At 36.5% G+C, this 21,088-nt stretch overlaps 2 protein-coding genes across 2 annotated transcripts in view; one reads left to right on the forward strand and one right to left on the reverse strand.

Annotated features, from left to right (window-relative positions):
- GMPR (guanosine monophosphate reductase) overlaps nt 1-21,088 on the forward strand; it is a 463,469-nt gene that overhangs the window by 167,543 nt on the left and 274,838 nt on the right. The gene's annotated exons all lie outside the window — the stretch shown is intronic.
- The window catches only part of DTNBP1 (dystrobrevin binding protein 1), a 70,439-nt gene that overhangs the window by 17,766 nt on the left and 31,585 nt on the right, over nt 1-21,088 (reverse strand). The window lies entirely within an intron of this gene.

A 21,088-nucleotide genomic window follows, 5' to 3' on the forward strand; every position in this document is an offset into this window, starting at 1 on the left:
ACTGGGTTCACTCAGAACTGTTTTTGCAGTTTAGTCCTTAATTCATCAATGGAAGCATCAGGCATGAAATAACAGTGTAATCTGAACCTGTGCTCATATTCGCTTACCCTACTGTAAGAGATAAATTGATTTCTGAAGATTGCTATTTAAATCAAACTGACTTAAATGAATCCAACATTAGTTTTTCAAGTACTCTATTAGGCTGGTTTAAACATATTGTGCAAAAACTAACAGTTTTTTTCTCATGTGTGCAAAACCTAAGTAATTAAATTAATTGAGATTAATAGATTAATTTATTGGAACAAAATACAGCTAAAGAAGTTTTACTGGTTAACATAACTAACCAGATCATCTGTATCCTCATAAAAAAAGTGTACTTAACAACTAAGATTTTTTCCTTACTTGATGTTCACAGTTTTACACCTGCTTCTTATTAGGAGAAATCATTATCACTAAAGCAGTACATAACTTATTAAGTTTATCAGTTGCTCAGCTCAGCACCTCAATGCATATAAAACTAGAAGGGAGACATATACACACAGCAAACCAGGGAGAGGATGGAGCAGATGTGCGATGTTACTAATGCATCAGTGGAGCATTAAACAAGAGAGAAATACGAAAGGAAATGAGATACAAAGTCAGAGAAATGAAGACGGGGCGGGGGCGGAGGGGAAGGGCAGCTGACAACTCAGATTGCCAAACACAGCTAATAAATAAGATTTGACCCCTTCTTCTGGATTTCTCCACTCTGGTAGAGATTAAACAAGTGCTGAGGAGAAAAACAGTACTAACCAGGAGAGAGAAATATAAAACAGAGATACAGAAGGCTCAGCCATACTGATACCAAACACCAAGAACAAAAAGCCACTGCAATAAAATCGGCATTACTAAAGAAATACACACTACTGAACCTACTCTGTCAGAGGAAAAAGCCAAGAGACTGTAGGAACAATTACAAGTGAACGAAAAAGCACATACTGCGTGACCACCAATGACTAAACCCTATGCCTGTAGTAAAAACAAAGTGACAGATGACACCTCAAATACATAATCTTATGCAAGGAAACAAAGAAAACCCACCTAAAGGATGCACTGACATCAAAGTGACAGTGAGGAGTGAATCAAAAGTAGAAATTCAGGAAGCTGATAAAAGCAGTCATGAGGGAGAAGGGAAAAAGGAAGGAGGCTGACTGAAGAGGTAAGTCAATGTAATTAGGGCTGTGAAACCTGTAAAATAAGCTACCTATGAGATCATTCCTTCAACACATGCAGTTATATGAAATCTTTCCCTCATCCTCTCCCCGATCTTCTTTTCTTTCAATGCATGGATGTCACGCAACTCTTCAACATCTGCTGCCACATCCTGGGGCAGAAAGCACTTATCTATGCTTGTGCTGCAATACAGTATAAACTGAAGAATTAATTCCCCTAACATCTGTATCAATCAACTTCTGCCATTTGTATGCAGTTTAAAAACATTCATCTTAAGGCCAACCAAATACAGAATACTTAATTTATAATATTTTCCTTATCTCCTGAATATGTATAAGGCTCTACTAATTGCATTTTTAATTTTATTCTTCAGAATATTTTAGCAGTAATTAGTCACAAGTGCTTTAAACCCCACATGATGCATGCACATTTCCTGAGTAGTGTAAACAAGCAGCTGATTTCCAAAAAGGTTAAATTTCTTAACTGTCACTTTATTTCTCCAAACAAAATCCTCTCTGCACTAGGTGTCATTTTCTATAGCAATGAAAATTATATGGTATACCTTTACAACAGGTATAGCCACCCACACCTGTAACAATCCGAAGCATTAAGATAAACCATAAGCAGAGGTATACTGATCCTACCCAGCAGCCTGAGTAGGATCCTCTCTTTCATACCTAAGCTTGCATAACATGCATCTCAAAGGCAGAACAACCACTAGTTTTAGAGGAGGATATCATTAAAACACAATATGACTTTATTAAATATGAATTACTTGTTCACAACACATTCGGCATGACAGTGGGAAAACATTGCCTTCAGGCCACCATTATATCTGCCCTGTTTCCTTCTCCTTCTTCCGTCACCATACATCTGCTTTGTCAGCCCCAACAGCATCAAATTTCCATCAGCAAAGTGATTTGTTGCCTCCCATCTAAAGCAATCAAATGTATTTTTATCTGATACTAACACAAAAATAAAAATACGAAGTTTAAGATTTAAGCTTTCAACAGAAATTGAGGCAGAGTATTTCTCATCTCTTAGATGCTGCTGCAGACTCCAACACATGACACCACATCTGATTTCTCCAGCTTCATACAGGGAAGATTTCGTTCAGTCTTGAAGACCAAAATTTATTTTTTAGATAAAATATTAAATTTGACGGAAATGAGTTATAAACAATATTATGGGATCTATACATTTGATGCTTAGACTTTGTGATGCCTCTTAAAACACAAACGAGACAGGCAAGACGGGACAGTGAAAAGCAGTTGAACAAACTCCTCACAAGACTAACACAGGCCCTAACAGGGCTTGGCTGACAACAAACCTTTGGAACACAACTAACACCATGACCATGATGTCTTCCAAGACAAACACACTAGAGGCAGCATCTGGTACATGCATCACACTCATTATCCATTCCTGAATATACTAGAAATTACAAACAAGGACTTAGGTAGGTGTGAGAATAAACCAAGAAATACTGTTCTGTTGGTACAAGTATTTTCCTTCAGGAATGATGTACTAAGAAGGTGTTCATCAAGTGTTGAACTTCAACCTATTGTGATTCTTTTACAAACTATCAAATCTGCTTACAATAGTGACTAATGAGAACTGAAGCATGCACAAGGAATCACAGTAACATCGTTATTACCATTTCATGCTCTATAAAACAGTAGATGCTTCCTAAAAAGCCTATTTTGAATCATGCTTTCCAATACTACTCTTTTCACGTGTGCTTATATAATAAACAAGTTTCCCTGACAATATAGAGAACCATAGAATAGTTAGGGTGGGAAAGGACCTTAAGATCATCTAGTTCCAACCCCCCTGCCATGGGCAGGGACACCTCACACTAAACGGTATCACCCAAGGCTCTGTCCAACCTGGCCTTGTACAACACCAGGGATGGAGCATTCACAACCTCCCTGGGCAACCCATTCCAGTGCCTCACCACCCTTACAGTAAAGAATTTCTTCCTTAGATGCAATCTAAACTTCCCCTGTTTAAGTTTTAACCCATTACCCCTTGTCCTACCACTACAGTCCCTAATGAAGAGTCCCTCTCCAGCATCCCTGTAGACCCCCTTCAGATACTGGAAGGCTGATAGGAGGTCTCCACGCAGCCTTCTCTTCTCCAGGCTGAACAGCCCCAACTTTCTCAGCCTATCTTCATATGGGAGGTGCTTCAGTCCCCTGATCATCCTTGTGGCCCTTCTCTGGATTTGTTCCAATAGTTCCATGTCCTTTTTATGTTGAGGACACCAGAACTGCATACAATACTCCAAGTGAGGTCTAACGAGAGCAGAGCAGAGGGGCAGGATCACCTCCTTCGATCTGCTGGTCACGCTCCTTTGGATGTAGCCCAGGATACGGTTGGTTTCTGGCCTGCAAGTGCACACTGAAGCAAGCTCATGTTCATTTTCTCATCGACCAACACCCCCAAGTCCTTCTCCGCAGGGCTGCTCTGAATCTCTTCTCTGCCCAGCCTGTAGCTGTGTCTGGGATTGCTCTGACCCAGTGGAGGACCTTGCACTTGGCATGGTTAAACTTCATAAGGTTGGCATCAGCCCACCTCACAAGCGTGTCAAGGTCCCTCTGGATGGCATTCCTTCCCTCCAGCGTATCAACTGAACCACACAGCTTGGTGTCATCGGTAAACTTGCTGAGGGCGCACTCAATCCCATTGTCCATGTCAGCAACAAAGATGTTAAACAAGACCGGTCCCAACACTGATCCCTGAGGGACACCACTTGTTACTGGTCTCCAGCTGGACATTGAGCCACTGACCACAACTCTCTGCATGTGGCCATTTAGCCAGTTCTTTATCCACCGAGTGGTCCATCCATCAAATTGATGTCTCTCCAATTTAGAGACAAGGATGTCGTGTGGGACAGTGTCGAATGCTTCGCACAAGTCCAGGTAGTTGACATCACCTACTCTACTCCTCTCCATCAATTCCATAGTCCCATCATAGAAGACCACCAAATTGGTCAGGCAGGATTTCCCCTTCGTGAAACCATGCTGGCTGTCACCAAGCACCTTGTTGTTTTTCATGTGCCTTAGCATGCCTTCCAGGAGAATCTGCTCCAAGATTTTGCCAGGCACAGAGGTGAGACTGACTGGTCTGTAATTCCCTGGGTCATCCATTTTCCCCTTCTTGAAAATGGGGGTTATTATTTCCCTTTTTCCAGTCATCAGGAACTTCACCTGACTGCCATGATTTTTCAAATATAATGGACAAATATGTGTTTACATACGCAGTAAATACAATATCAACAATTGCTGCTTCAGAGAGAGATGAATCTAACCATAAGATGATGAAATTTTGGTCCAGAAGTAGGGGAAAAAAAGCACTAACACTTGATAATATATGAAAACTATATTTTCAAAATAAAACTTTTAAATTTAGTGCATTAGTCAAGAAAGCAGTAGGTTCATTACAACCAACCACAAAATATATATAAGATTATAGATTTTCATGAAGCATTCATTAGTTCCTTTCTTTCACTCAAACAATCCAAACTACAGGTGCCACGTAAAATGCTAGTTTGTCTAAATATTCAGAGTAAGAGATTTTTTAACAACATTAATCTGGTTTAAATAAAACATATGTGTAGATATATTTCATTAGTTTATTTTTATGAATTAATTTCATATATTAAAATCTCTATACATATGCAAAACCTGTAAGTCAATTCTAATAAAGATAAATGTGTAAGTGCACAAACGCACTGTACTCAACCTATTACAAATAATGTCAATTATGAACACCATTAAGTATTAGAGAGCTAGAATGAACTGCATTTTGCTAAAGAAGTTTGCAAGGTACTAGTTTCCACTTTTACCATTCAAAATAGGTCAGAAATTATACACTTGCATACTGCTATTATAATCATTTTTTTAAAGTGAAAACTGTAATCATAGCAGCAGCTATTGAAGACTGATGGCCTGCTTTTTCTAACACTAGCTTAATGCTTTCTCAATAGTAAACTGAATTATGATATTCAGCCTCAGGGGAAAAATATGTCAGAAAAAAGCCTGAGAAAGATTGCATTTTGTAAGCATGTATATATAGTAATGTATTTATAAATTAAAACAAGAAATGCTATTCTTAAACCCACAGGTAATATAACATATTTACAGTGAAGCAGAGTAAAATACTATAGGTCACATCTGATGATTCTGTTTGGAAACATGCCTCACAATCAGATAAGGAGATAGTGAGTTCTGCTCACATTTAAAGTGAAACTTCAATGTAGGGCATTTCACACTTAATTTTGCTTACATATTCTTTAAAAGTCCTCGGCATTTGAATAGATATCACCCTTCACCTTTATTTACCTATAGGAACAGATCTGTCACATGCGAGAGAAAGGCAGCAGTCAAATCAGCAGTACTGAAAGCATAACTTCCATCCATGGAGTCACCAAGGTTATATAAACTGATACAAGCATATTAATACCACTCCTCCCCTGCCTCCCGAAATACAAGCTGCTCAGCCACCCTGTCATTAACAAATGGTATCTTCAATTTCAGTGCTAGGAGAATAACCATCAGAACCCAGAAACTGAGCTACCTTCCATTCAAGAAGACATCTGGAGGTCAGAGCTGAGGGTTATCAGGCAGCACAGAGATGTACCATTTGCACATTCACTGACCCTGCTGAACTCGCCCTAAAGATGAATGCAAAACTTTCATTTTTCAGATCGCTCCAAGATTTTTGTGAAGATACGAAATAGAAAGTCCTGCAGTAAATCACTTCTCAGATGTTACACAGACTGGATTGTACCTAACCAAGAGATAACGGTACAAATGAACAACATGAACTAGCTGAGCTATAAAACATAAAAGAGCCATGTTAAAAGTAGTCGTAAAAAACGCTTCTCCAGGTAAACGCACTTTCTGACTTGCAGACTTTAACAATGACAGTATGAACTTGGAGCCTCCTGAAGTGTAAGACTCCTAAGAGAAACAAAATACTTGTCCAATATAGTCTTAAAATATAAAAAGAAATCACAGCGCAAAGAATTCTTAAAATAGAAGCTTGCAAAGCGCATTATACTGTCAGAGCAAATCTGTCTCCATCCTGCTAAAGATGCTAGCTCGGTGATCCGCATGTAACTCCACCTATCTTTTAGGGCAAAAACTGTCCTAGTACCACCGCTTGTGGGATTTAACGCAAAGTTCTGGCAGTTGCCCAAGAGTCTGGAAGGGAGAGCACACAGCATTTTCAAATTTTCTTTTTAGGTCATGACATAAGAGATCACACTGATGTCCACTAACACTCCATTTACAATACAGAGGGAAATCAGCAACTTGCACTTAAAGATAAAAGGAAAGCACTTCTAAAAACAGTGCTAGAGCATACAGAAGCTTGATGTTTATGCAAGTTATCGAATACTTTCCATAAAGCTTAGTAAAACATAAAACTGAAAAAACAGTTAATACTACATCGAATTGAAAACAAAGGGTAAGCCAGCATATTTTTGTCCATGGCAAAGAGGCATTCCTAGCAAACAGATGTTTTTAAGTGGAAACTTTAAGTGATATGAAAAAAAAAAAAATCTAACTTTTTTTAAAACTTTATCCTGTCCCCTATGCTTAGAATATAAAAGGGCATGTTTATTACGGAAATGACCAGACCACGCAATTAGAGGTCTGTGCGTTTTAAAGTCAGTAAGTGGGATTTCAGATGTGTTTAAGTCTTCTGGCAATGATAAAATCAAAACACTTTTCCATATTTTTCTCAGATTTCTCCTTTTGAACAAAGTTAAGGGTTACATACAATCTTGCAGCTTTTATAGGAAGTTCTTTACACCAATATTTGCCAGCAGCCAGATGCCATATTGCGTTCTATATCAAAAAACAAACTAAGAAGGATGCGCAAGGATATCACTGGAACAGGGATCAAATTAACAGAATATAGCAAAATTAACATTTTTATAGCAAAGCTTCAGGTTAGTAAGACTAAATTTATACCACGGACTTACTCATTCTCACCCTCTATAGACAGAAGAGCAGCAGTTTCCAAGAAACTCACACTCAACAGTTCATGAAATAAACTTCTCTGCCCAACAGATTTCAGTAAAACTAGTTCAAATACTCGTATGTTCTTCCTCCCCAGTAATTTCATAATTAGGGCAAGCCAGAAAACGACTGACACTAGACAAAACACTGGAGAGTATCACAAAAGAGACAGCATTTTCAGTGCTTCTAGGATTTAAGAAAACCTCTTTGCTGAATTAACACTAGAACAGTTTAACACAATTAACAATTAGCTGGAGGCACACTAATCACTACGAAACAAAACCCCCAAACTACCCCAGTGCACACTGGCCTTTCAGGAATTTTTCTCTTTTTCTTGATGATAATTCCTTCAGTGTGTTTACATGCAAGTCTTCTTGCCTCCCCTGCTCCATCAAGAAAGCCAAGCTCTCTTAGCATCTTGTGAAATAAACTCTCTTCTCCTAACTCAGTCATTTCTCTAACACCTCATTCGCAGCTGTCCACTGGAAATCCCATGACTGATCCACCCCTGCATGGTATTTCCCCTGTTCACAGTTGAATTAATCTCAATAGTCCATTTCTCAAGTGCGACTTCATGACAGACAGAGCTTGTTCTTCTGTATCATTTTCACTCATTAACCTGTCACTTGCAGATTTTTTTGGCTTGCTATTAACTACAAGAGGACAAAATTTATGAAGCTATTACTATCTTCTGCATGGTTTACTGCTACTAGAGTCACCTGTTCTTAACTGAATTTCATACTTGTGCTGCTGCCTGAAAAAATATAGAATGTCCAAGTTAAAGCTGAATTAGACCTAGTACGTATTTCTCAAAGACTAATATTAAAGAATCATACATATTATGTGTATCTGAAGCATAAGAACCATACTTGAAGAATGCTTTGCTTACAGAAACATACCAGACTGTTTCTTTCATTCAAAAGCAGCAGTATACATGGTAAAACTTCCATAGTACCCATAATGTCAATTCAAAAAGCATTTATTTTCAAAGTAATTTAAAATGAAAATGTCTTATCACGATTATTTCCTCTGTTGAACTTTCAAGGACTTCAAAGAGGACTATACAGTAAGAATACTGGCTTTTCTCATATTCATTCATGACATTTTTAATACCTTTAAAAATAATTAAAAATACCTTTAGATACTGTCTTGCATTTTTACAACTTTCCTTCTAAAACAAGTCTATTGCTCTTGGAAATCCTCAATATTTCAAAATTTCCATGAGATATGACTTAAAATACATTCTTTTGTTGGTCTACGTTAGATAAAACCTTTGCTGTTTTTTCTTCTTGTAGAGTTAGTCCACAATTCTTCCGTATGACAAATTAATTCTCATGTCATGAATTTTAAAACAGTTAGACTGAATAATCATTAATATGCAGAAGCAATCTTCAGTGGTGCAAAAGCACCCTGAACTGTATGCAGGGACAGTACAAGAGAAGAAGAGAGAAGTACCTATTCTGGATTTCTCCCCATTTTGTAACTAGCAGAAGTTGTCACACCAGTTAGGGCTCCCCAGATGTGCTGAAAACCAAGGACTTGGCTTTCTGTTCTGCCAGCCTTCCTACAGCTCTGCATCCAAAACATGTTCGGGTGTGATGAGAAGCAGATAACAAGTGACTGGCAGCACAATCCTCCAAATAGGTACCAACAACCAAAAAGGGAAAACACATATGCCACCCAAATCCCTAAGGTGGGTAGGCTTCCTCCAGGCACACAGGTTTCTGGACATAAAAGCTAAACTCGCAGACCTTTCCTGAGGACCCTGTGCTCCACCAAGTGCCAGAAGCTGCATGCGAGACTAATTGAATAGACAGCTCACAAGCACACTTTAAAACAAAGGTAAAAAGCCCACACTTCTAGTTCCACTGTATGGTTAAACTGACTTTAAAAAATGACATTATATCTATGGTTAAGGCTTGGGACAGTGGGTTCTGCAAATCCACAATTCCCAAATCACTGGTGAGGCACAAAACCCTGAGCTTACTGAAGTACCACCAGTTCCACTTCCTACCAATGTGAATGTGCAAGATACACTGAAAATTATCTGAAGTATTTTTAGTTGTCTTCTAAAGTATCTTTAGTTCTCTGTGAAGCGTGGGTTTTTCACTTTAATGATTGATAACCAGAGAAGAGATAATAGATCTATGAAGATTTAAGATTGCTATCCATGTTAAAACCCTCCAGAGCCAACAGAAACGTTGGTGCTCGAGGTCTGGAGTGATTATATAATCATCTAATTAAGCCAGAAACTGTTTAAAATGAGACACAGCCAACTATTTTGATCACGTCTCATTTATGCAACGTCAAAATAGGATTTGCTGCCTTCTACATAAAAGAAAAAAAGGGCTGAGTGACATCTCCACAAGATTTTTATTTTGCCTTAATCCACAGAGTAACCCAAGTGATTAAAAATGAACCAATGGTTCATTTTGTCACAACTGTCCTTTAACCTCTTTCCACCTTAATTCACTCTATTAGAAATATCTAACTTAGAAAAATTACCTACAAAAATGATTCACTGATTTTTTTAAATAGCTCACTTTAAGTATTCAGTTTTTATTATTCAGTGCTATTTTCCAAGAGACTATTAATTCACCTGCCCAGTAAAAACAAATAAATTACAAACAAGATGCTACGCTAGCTACAGTACTGGAAAACTAGGTTTGTACAGTTTCAGCTCTAATGCCCTGATACAATTTGACACAGCGTATGTAACACTCGGAAATAACACAGGCAGATTTTTTTTTTTTACCAGAGTATTTCCATTTTTATTCCATTTACTGACCAGGATAAAGAAACATCTGGAATTCTCACACATCCCCATATACACCTCAGCCATCTGCCCTTTCCATCTGAATCATTAAAACCTGAGCAGCACAAGTAGTTTAATAACACACTGCTGTGAAAGGTGTGACTGAGATGTATATAAGGGCATACTACAAAGAAGAAATAAATTATTTCTACTGCAGCATTTGAAACAATTCTACTATTTCTGAATGCTGTAAGGACCAAAATAGTATCATATTTATGGTATCACTGCAGAAAAAAATAGTGCCATGTGAAGGAATGTTAAAAACATATAATCTATTACTGTACAATTATTTAGCTACAAATCAAATTGATGAAATGTCTTTCATTTACATTTCTAATATGGAGTAAAATAGAAGCAGCATGACAAAAGGAAGAATACTGTCATTATGAAACTGTTCAAAAATTCATTTGCACCAAGATGCAGAGGCGACAAAAGCCTACAGCATTTGGTCTTTCAGCACTCCAAAAAAGTATTACATCTGATCCTGCTAGAGGGAAGCAATCTTTTTAATAGCAGGTAGATAAATATTTCTTAATTTGTCATTAACCTCAGCCTACATAGGTGGTAAGCAAATAGATTTTCATAAAAATATAATAAACCATTTTTAGGTTTGTATTACTTTTACTGTCACCAAGCTATGGAAGAAAATGCGATTAAAAAAATTATAATAATCCTGATTACTAAAGAAGTGATAACCTTTGCAGTATTAAGGTTGACACTACAGCTTCTACTTACTGCTACCTCTTTCCAGCAGTACTTGAAGAAGTGATATTGCTAAAGCTCACATTTCAGAAATACTCTCCAATTCTAATCCTTATAGTAGTATAATTTCAAGGTTGGCCCACAGCCCATGCACAAAATAGCTATTCTACTGCCCAGGATACAATTGCAAATAAGGAAAAAAAGATTCACAGCTGCACCACCATACCATTCACCACACTTCCATTTCAGTTTCAGGAAACAACAGTAAGAAAAAAAAGACAACTTCTGTCAATATGTACAAAGTAGTTAAGGATACAAAACAAATCATACCAGCACCACATATTCTGCTTGCATAGTGGTTGAACCACATTTAGCAGAACAGACAGCAAATTTTGCCATCTTTAATAGTCAACTATTCTGTCTAGATTTATGGAAAATAACTATTATGATAAACTATTTATATCAATACAAGTATAAAGGGTTATCCCATATCAGATGAATTGCTTAAAACAAGATACTCAACTTCACACTGTTATTTAAGATCTAATTTAATGGTCTGAATTACAACTCATAGATAGAGCCTTGATGAAGGCATGCTCCAACAGGTTATTATAATAATGTAACAGTTCTATTTACTATAATGATTTGGTCCTGGGCATCAACTGGAAAAAAAAATAAAATCCACGTGAATTGTAGCAGAAAAAAAAACACAGCTCTTCCAGTGGTTATATAAAGCAACGTATAAAGAACAGGAGGAGAAATCCACATCTTATTTCCATTTCAATTAATGCACAGTTCTAGGCATCATTAGTTACAAATTAACATCATGAAAACATTATTAATGGCATTATTAAGAACATTGTTTCATATAACATAGGGTGCTCCTATTGATGTAAGTAACATTAATTGCTTCATTTAAGAACATACATTTTAATCATTTATTATTTTATTTATCTGAAGGAAACTAAGAATTAGCATGACTGCATCTATACAAATGAATTTACTGCTCTAATTTTTTACATTTGTTTTTATCTTTAGATAATAATTCTGTCTCCCCTCATCCTCTGGTATCGCCCCACCCTCAGACAAGTCTGCTTAAATTTTGCTATGTATTCGTATTCTTTTACTAATTCTGATTAATATTAATGTGACAATAATGCAAAGCAACAGAAACAGATAAAAGCAAAGCAATAAACAAAAGCCCTGACAAAACAGGTATTTAGTCACTATTTCTTTCAAATTTGCGAAATCAAGTTGGTAATTAACCTCCCATTTACAGCACACCCTTTACAAACCAGGCAATTGTGGCAGCTGAGGAAATTAATTAAGTTTAATTTAATTTTGAATTTTACATTAACTTGGCAAATTAAGCTGACAAATAACAGATGTGATAATAAAGTTCCACCTACATGAATTCTTCTGAGTATCCTCAGGGGCTCCCGGAGATGACATGGCAGTAAGAAATAAGCAAGTAAAAAGAAACAGAGTCGTGGTCAAGTGAAAGCTCCAGTTACCAAGCAGCTTCACCGATGCACATCTTCACTGATGTAGAACAAAGACCAATGCTAGAAGGCTGCTTTTTCAAAGAAGTAATACTGTGACTGCCAGTTTTCAGTGGGTCACTCGCACACAGATGCATACACATGGATACTTCAACTCAGTGCCTTTCCAGAACCTGAGCACAAGCTACCAGCAGCTGGGCTGTACCAGAAATGCATGCATGTATTTGGGAAGGTACCACATGCTGCTAAATAAAGGGGTGATACAAAGACAGAAATCCTCCCAGCAGGTTATAATCTGATAACATGCAGTTACAGCATGTGTTTATTTGGCAGACAGCTTGAAGCCTTTGAAAATAATTTAGAAGCAAGGGAAAAGGTACAGAAGGGTTCCACATTCTTTTTTTATTACGGGAAGGTTCATAAAGCTCTCCCCTCAAATATTTTTCCTTAACATGGCTCAGCTCAGACATCCCACAAACCAGATCACATACTATTCTTATTTCACACATAAAATATTAAAAATCCAGGATGAGATATTAAGATAAATTAGGAGCAGTCTTCTCTACTGAAAACTGATTTTTTCCTATTACATATCCAGACTACATTTTCATGAAAAAATCAAAGCGTGGTTATGTAGTTAAAACAAATTACGGAGGCAGCATGCGACAGAGAATCTTCGGTTATGGGGACGTTGCAGTTACACAACGGTGCATTTATGTTTCCAAAACTGTAAGGCGTTGCTCAGAATTGGGAATGCTGATATGCGTTGCCTCTTCAGTTTAGGAGGGTGCGCAATGCTGCCGCAAACCATGATAGCCATAACAATTCCTTTTTTTTTTTTTACTTAAAAAGACCACATTTTGAAAAGCTTCCTGGTGACAATTATCAAAATACAGAGTACAGTTGTCATCATTAGAAGAAGAATTACCAAGAATGCATGGGCCTAAAAGACTCGTGTTTATTTCACTGATAAAAATAACATCATATATATCTACGGGAAAGATTAAAAGAATAATCATAATAACCATGAGATAATCCCAGCATTCAGTCTGGACTTAGGTAATTAAAGGATGAATTCATGTTAGAGCTGCAGACAAAATCTGATTCTATTTTTTCCACTTCAGTCATTTAAACATTATAGGCAATTAAAATATCACACATTTAAATGCTTATTTTCTACATAAACTGAGTATGACAAGACTTATCTTCCCATGAAATTCTTTCTTATTATCCACACAGTTAACTATTCACTCTGGCAATAGCCAGAGAAAATCTCTATTGTTGTGCTGGTCCTTCACCCCTTACAAAACCAGGATTCTGAAAGGCTGACTCCAGGAAAGGGCCAACTTCTACTGTAGCCAACTGGAAAGGTACTTGCACATCCAAGAGCTACCTTATTTTAAGCTGCAGTGATGTCAAAATGTTGTGATACATCTGACCTCCAAAAGGGCTTTTGACTTAGCGCAACACTAAACTGCAGAAGTAGGAGGACTCCAGGAAAAAAAATAAGCTACATAAATGAAGCAATATTAAAATTAATTGGGAAAATAAACTAGCTCCCTCAAAATACAACACAAGACAGGATGAAAGAGCATAAGGCTGCCACATTAAAAAACCACAAGATTCTCTAAAAATACATGTAGATGAATTTTAAAAAATGAAGAAATTGTTCCTACCCTCCACTCTTCCCCAGTCAGAATTAGCATTAAAAAAAATTTGATAAACACAGGATTTTAGCAGCATTGGCATTCTGTGGGTTATAGTAACTCATTGTCTGAATACTACTTTCAGGTGATAGCCATCACAAAATCCTGAAGTCTATCTGAGCAAAGATATTAGAAACAAACAAACAGCAGTACCAAATTTGCAGCTTAGAAAGTTACACTATGGTCACAATACACACCAAATAAAAAGTAAAAAAAGATTTAAAGCATTAAACACAGAAGCGGTTTGGCGTAACAGAACCAAACCATATCTTTGATCAGCTGAGTTGTAATGGCATACAGTATTTGTTCCAACGAGATCTGATTATCTAGTTTTTTCATAAATAACCTCATGTATCTATAGCATGCCTTGCTAAATATTAGATTTCCTTTAAAAACTCTACTCCCTGTTTACATCTTTGGAAATTCAGACCCATTTCAATATAGATATATACCTTAGAAATGGATGCCATCTTATGATTAAGATCCACCCTCGCCTGTACTGCCACTATCAAAGAAGCTCTGTTTTTTCCTCACCAGTGGAAAACTAATAAAAAATTGGTAGATGGGATATAATTCCCCATCATATTAGATTATTAATCTAGTTTACAGTGCAGCCAACCTTTTGGCAAAACATAATGGGAAACAGCATTGTTGATACAGCTACTGAAAATAAAATTGTAGATATTTTTCTTGCAGCTTAAATACACTAACCCCACCCTTTTTTCCCCTTTCATTGAAATGCAAATTCTATTTCTTGCATAGAAAATGCTGTCGGCCCTGAAGACTTGACACTTGTAGACATTAACCTATTAGGTAATAAATTATTTCCAGCCATCTGCAAAATAAATGCATACACAATATACTATCCTTTGTAGTCTGTTTTACCCCAGTCATAATAATTAATGCAGCAAATGTTTTGTTTCCTTGTGAAAGACAGTTAATAAATTTTCATGCTCACCTAGTGCCCAATACAACAGTGTTGCAATTAAAAAAGTCATGTTTAAGTGGTCAGCAAGATGCAAGCAATTGCTTTTGTGCCTTTTTATATCACATGCAACTTCTGTCAAGACAGAAAACTGAAAAATCTCACTGTTCTTAGGTATGTATTTATACCCAGAACAAGTTCTGAAATTATGTCATTAAGTCTGATAACACAGCCAAATAGAATGAGAGGTGTGAAACTCAGCATCGTCCACCTGCAGACTACAGGAATGTATATTTAAAAGCTTTTATGTTTCAGTGCTGGTGCTATCTGCCCCAATGTATAATGCTTTAATTATTTCTTGGGGAGGACTGAAATAATTAAAAGACCAAGAGTGAACCTTCCTTAAATTCCTCTATTTAAAAGAGTATTTTTTCATTATTTTTTAAAGGCTTGAAGTCCATACCTATTTCAAAGAAGGCAAAAAAGAGGACCGAAGTTACAAGCAGCTAGCTTTATAAAACATGTCCTGAAAGCTAAACAGATGTGAGTCTGCAACCCTAAAAACACAAAAAGCAAAATCAAATGTAAGGTAGCTATAAAGACACTTTATCATTTAGGTTTCTTTGCTATCTGCCTTAATCCTATCACACTACAACGAAAGACTTAAGTAGTTAAACTTATTTATCTTTCAATCAAGGTTTGACTACAAGTTTCCAAGTCTCAAATATTTCCATCGTCAAGAGAACCATCATCATATATGGGAGTCTTGGTTAATTCTTGCCACAGACAATACAGGACACTCAAAGTTGTAAGGTCCTCCTCTCATAGTCTACATGGGAAAAAAGCTGGTTACATACATTACTGACTAGAAATCTACCAAAATATTTTCAGCTCATAGCAAAATAATGAGGAAAACCCCTGAAACCTGAATATCCTTGGAATTTTTTACTCCACCTTACCTTTATTATAACAGAATTAAGCAAGTGTTTCCCAACTGTTTTCTAGGATGCCAAAAGAAGACTTGTCTTCTTTTATATCTGTGCTACAAGGTTTAAATATTGACAGTTTTGACCATAGTCACCTAAATAAATTCTAAAACAATCAGGGAACACCTGTAGCAGAAACACTGCCTATTTTCCGTAGTGTGTTTTGGAAGAGGCACCTAAACAACCAAAGTCACCCTTTCTCTCTCACTCAAATGAGTCACTGAAATGCCAAAATCACAAAATACAGCAATTAAAATGGAACTCTCTTTATTAACTAACTTGGTTATGGACACAGTTTGCCCACAAAAAATTCCTTACAGTAATTAAAAAACTTGAATGTCCCTAATGTTACAGACTCTGGGGCAGTATATTTGGAAATGTTAAATGGCTGGTATGATTTTCTACCACAATGTCATCTACTCGGGCTCAGAAGAAACATACAGGATTGTATGTTGAAAATTACAACTCAACTTCTAGAACAGCTACATCATTGAATGTACGAGCTTTGTCAACCGCAAGCTGCACAGATTTCCACTGCATACTACCCATGCGTCTAGAAGACAGTGTGAAGGTTAGGAAAAAGTTGCTTATTTTGACAGCCAGCAGAATACAGCAGGATAAAGAGGATCCACAGACTGGAAGAAAAAAAAACAACCAAAAACAACCCCAAACAGACAAACAAAATACCCCCCCCCCCAAAAAAAAAAAAAAACAAACCCAACCCAAACCAACAAAACAAAACACCCCACAACACAAAAAACAAACCAACAAAACAGTTGGACAACTATTTGTTGAGGCGAGTAGATTTTACAAGAAAAAGAACAAAAGGATAGAGTCCAGAGACTGCTACAAATACCATGTGCTCTTAGAAAACAGAACAGTGAAAGCCAGGAAATTAAAGTTTAGATACAAACATTTAAGTTAGTGATGAAAGGACTGGAACACTGCAACTTCAACAGAAGTATCTTAGATGCATAAAGACGGATGACAAAAGATCTGCATATCAAACGCGACCCAATGACTTAACCTTGAAAAGAGAAGCAAGACAAAACACCTCTTTTCTTTACCAGCCTCATTCTCAGAAATAGTATTTTAATGGCAGAGGGGTTCAAACCAGACGATCTTTAATGTCCCTTCTAACCCAAACTATTCTAGGACTCTATAAAGCTCTCAAAACTTATCAGGACTTGTTTGGGAGAGATCTCTGATGCTAAAGGGCTGAAAACCTATTTTGTTGTATTGTAAACAGAAGTGCTGAAAATGGTCATACAACTTGTTTCCCTGAGCTTGAATGAAACTAATCCTATTAAAGCTCAGAAATATGCATGACTCAGCTGCCAAAGCCATGTGCCTATCTGCTCTTACAAAGTTTTGCTACCTTTCATTGTCCAAAAGCACTGTGTTGCTGATTTCTAAATGGCCTCTATTGCTTTTGCTTTCTATCCAGAAACAAACTGAAAGCCTTTAATCCTAAACATTTGTTGGTTGGTTGTTTTGTTTGCTGTGTTTTTTCAATAAAAATGGACTTCTATTAAATTTTAAAATCTATCATGTATACAGTTCCCATTTGGATAAAGTCTGAATTAAAACTCAGCAGGATATGTTACTATAACTGAGCATAAGATAACATAACAGCATAATTACTCCTGCAAGCACTTCTCCAAATACTGAAACTGATGCACGCTAGGAAGAAACTTGCAGGCTACTTTGTATGGCATGCCCCATGTTTTAATTCATTAATCCATCATCTTCTACAGCAAAGCTTTCTGAAAGATAAATTACTAAAATAAATGAACTAGGCAACCTTTGCGATGTTTTGTTCTAGAACACACACTTCAGGTAGGCAAACACCAGTGCTGTAGCAGTATCAACAGAGACACCACGCAGTAACTTCTTCAAGGAGATACATTTAATATAAAGAAGCAGGAAAGCTTCTAACCTTTACTTTCTCAGCATCACAGATTACTAATATGTTATGCTTACATTGTAAAGCAAACCACTGAGGTTGAAAGAAAAGAGACTGGAGAGGTTTGTCCTGCCCCTGTACACTATGTGTACAATAAACAACACAGAAGAAGGTCTGGCCCTGTAAACAGTCTTAAAGGAAGAAAAAGAAAATCTACTTTTCATGATGAAAGAGAGTACGATCTGTAATATGAATGTAAAAAAGGCAGGAACAAATTCTAAAACAGTATCTCCACTGACAAATATAAAAATAGTCAATTATTTCTTTAAACAGTATTACATACTTTTTTCATGCTACTTTAAGGCAGTAACATCAATGAGCAAGAGTGTTAGTGGATTCTCAACAATTTTTACGTGGTGCAAGCAGGTACATACTCTGAGCTTGCTTTGAGCCCTTTCTGGTATCCTCAAAGAATATACCTATAGGTCAATAAATTACCACTTTGTACCTTAGTGCACACAAAAGGAAGATCTAAATGAAACGGGAAACCATTCTGTATCTTGGTCATGTGAAAGTTGATTTTGTTTCAATATTAAAATAAGTCTTTGGTAAATATTAGGTATCCAAGGATGCTTAAAATGTTTATAAGATTATACACCTTTGAAGATCTCATAAATGTAGTGGTCCCATCCAGACTACACCTAGTGTACCTATGTATATCTATACATACACAAACCACCAGGATAGTAAAGTTTTAAAAGAAATTTGGAAGACCTATGAAGCCCTCCACCCGCCTTGCAAGTCAGACCTGCATTCTCATAGCCAGAGCCAATATTTAATTATATATATCATATATATAAAGTAATTAGAATATAGTATATAATATATAGTAATTTCTATTTTTTTAATGAAAATGATGAATCACTGAATACAAGTTTCAAGTGATCCTCACAGACTATACAATTCAGTTTCTTAATTCCAGTAAAACTGACTTTCTATTCTGAGCAAGGCACGAGAACTCCGTACTGGTGAACATGAGAATTACATCTGGACTCTGAAAAAAGTGCACACAACCCTCTTTTTTACTCCCTCTAGCAAACAAATTTAAGGAATGTTTTTGTGGTACTTCAATTTCTACAGATTAAGACAGAATGAACTTATATACTTATGAAACATTTTTATGCAAGACATTTACCATACTTAATCTGGAAGCCAATGCTTTTCAGCATATGGCATTCAAGTTCACAAAGAACAAGTTACTATTATGAAAACTGGCATTTCTTGTCTTTTCCATTAAACTGCCATTTAATGTACAATGGTTTCAACTGCACATGCATTGAAAGATGCAAGTGTATATTAAGGTATTTAAAAAGATCTTTCCCAGCCCCTGTGCTGTGTATTCTACAAATTGAATGTTTATGAACACATTCACTCTGGACAGTTATGGAAGGAGCAAGTAGTTGAGGACGTTAAGTCTATATTTGAAAGTCTATACTTGTAATATCATCTTGCAATGAATCATCTACCCAACTAAACAGATTTCAGTTGGAACCAGCCCTTCTTGAATACAGCAAACCAGAATTGTAAGCAAGATAAGATCTTAGCATAAAAGCTTTACATAATGGTACCAATACTTCCTCATCTCAACTTTAAAATGTCTTAGGTAACGTACCAGAAGTATTTGGATTTTAGATTGATGTATCACATTGTTAACTTACATGTGCCTCCTGTGTTTGCTGCTGTCTTTTCCTTCTTCCATGTCAGTATTTCTGTGGCCATCTACTGAGCTATTTCAGCATGCTCCATCAACCAAAACTAAAGTAAACCAAGTGACAGCTTTTTGTACAAATCTAGAGAGCCTTGGAAGTAGCTTAAACCAAAAAAAGCAGGAAGGAGCAACCAGTCAGACTAGGGAAATCTGGTGTAGCACAAAAACATCTGTCACTACGTAATCATGAATCCTTCACAACCAGGAAGATCTTACTGTCCTTGTTTCTAATCAGCTGATGAAATATATGCCAGATAATCAGAAATTGGCTGAAGGTCCAAAAGGCTGAAAAAAGACTGACTGAAGCCAATCTAATGAACACCTCTATTTCATAATACAGCATCAGAAATTACAAATAGCATCATATCTGAGATAGAACAACTTAATAAGCAAAAAAAACTTAAAAACATTTCCTCCACGTATGTATTTCCAAACAGCCATGCAATTGCTGTTCAGTATTCTCAATTTCCTCAGAAAATGTCAGGCAAGACAGAGCAAGCCAAAGTCAAAATACAGTATCTATTTTAAAGTATGTTCTTGCTATCTTACAGAAAAAAATTAGGCTTGCTTGATATGATTATTCTTGAAAGTTAGCTATCACTCTTCTCTCTTCATTCAGGTATAAGCTTCTCCATTAGTTTATTGTATAAAAAGCCCCACAGAAATTCGGCTGTTATTTAATATCCATTTAAAAAATCTGTCATTCTGTGCTTTTCCAGCATTCCATTGCTTCTGCCAATTCTTCTGAGTGTTGTGAGAGTAAGTTTTATCAGTTGGTTCAAAACTGTCCAACAGACCTAAAGTATCCTCTAACTTGGTCTTTCTTTGTTATAGCATGAGATCCTACTTCTTCCCATTCATATTGGCTGCATTAGCCACAGACTGCAGTTGAACTTTTCAGTGATGATATATGCAAAGACCTTTACTTTTTTTTTTTCTTCTTCTCTTGGCATCTGTGTGCAATCTTCCCTCTGTAGTAAACTAAAAACCTTCTCTTGGCTATCAAGACAAGCCTTTGGTAACTAGGATTGGAAGTGTATGTATGCCTTTGTATCTATTACAGAACCAGTTACATAGTTTGCTATTAAATTCAAGGTCAACACATAGCTATCACCTTCCTCTTCCATTAAAGTAATAGACTTTGTAAAATAGTTTTACAATCTCTACTGTAAAAACAAGCAGCGAAGACAAAAATAATTCTGGAAAACATCCTCCTGGCTTCCAGAAACTTAAAACACCCAATGAATATAAACAAATGAACAAACAGATTCACTATTCTCACAAGCGCCAGGTACTCCAAAGAAGTTGCCTTGCTCTGGAACAGAATGAACCTAGCATTATTGTTGGTTTTCTAGTAAGCTAGACTGCGTTGAAAGCTATCAAATCAATCAAAAAAAGGGTTGTTATGGTAAGCTACGGATAAAGTGTCATTTTATATAATCTGTGTTGCTTGTCTATTAGTGTTAGTTTTATTATTTTCCTTTTTCAGCATTATGTAAAGATGAGAAAGTAATGAACTGAAAAGGCAGTTGAT

The sequence above is a fragment of the Neopsephotus bourkii genome, unplaced genomic scaffold, assembly GCF_033783945.1.
Source record: "Neopsephotus bourkii isolate Nb327-2 ecotype Australia unplaced genomic scaffold, CSIRO-AGI_Nbou_v1 NB_272, whole genome shotgun sequence".
Classification (NCBI taxonomy): Eukaryota; Metazoa; Chordata; class Aves; order Psittaciformes; family Psittacidae; genus Neopsephotus; species Neopsephotus bourkii.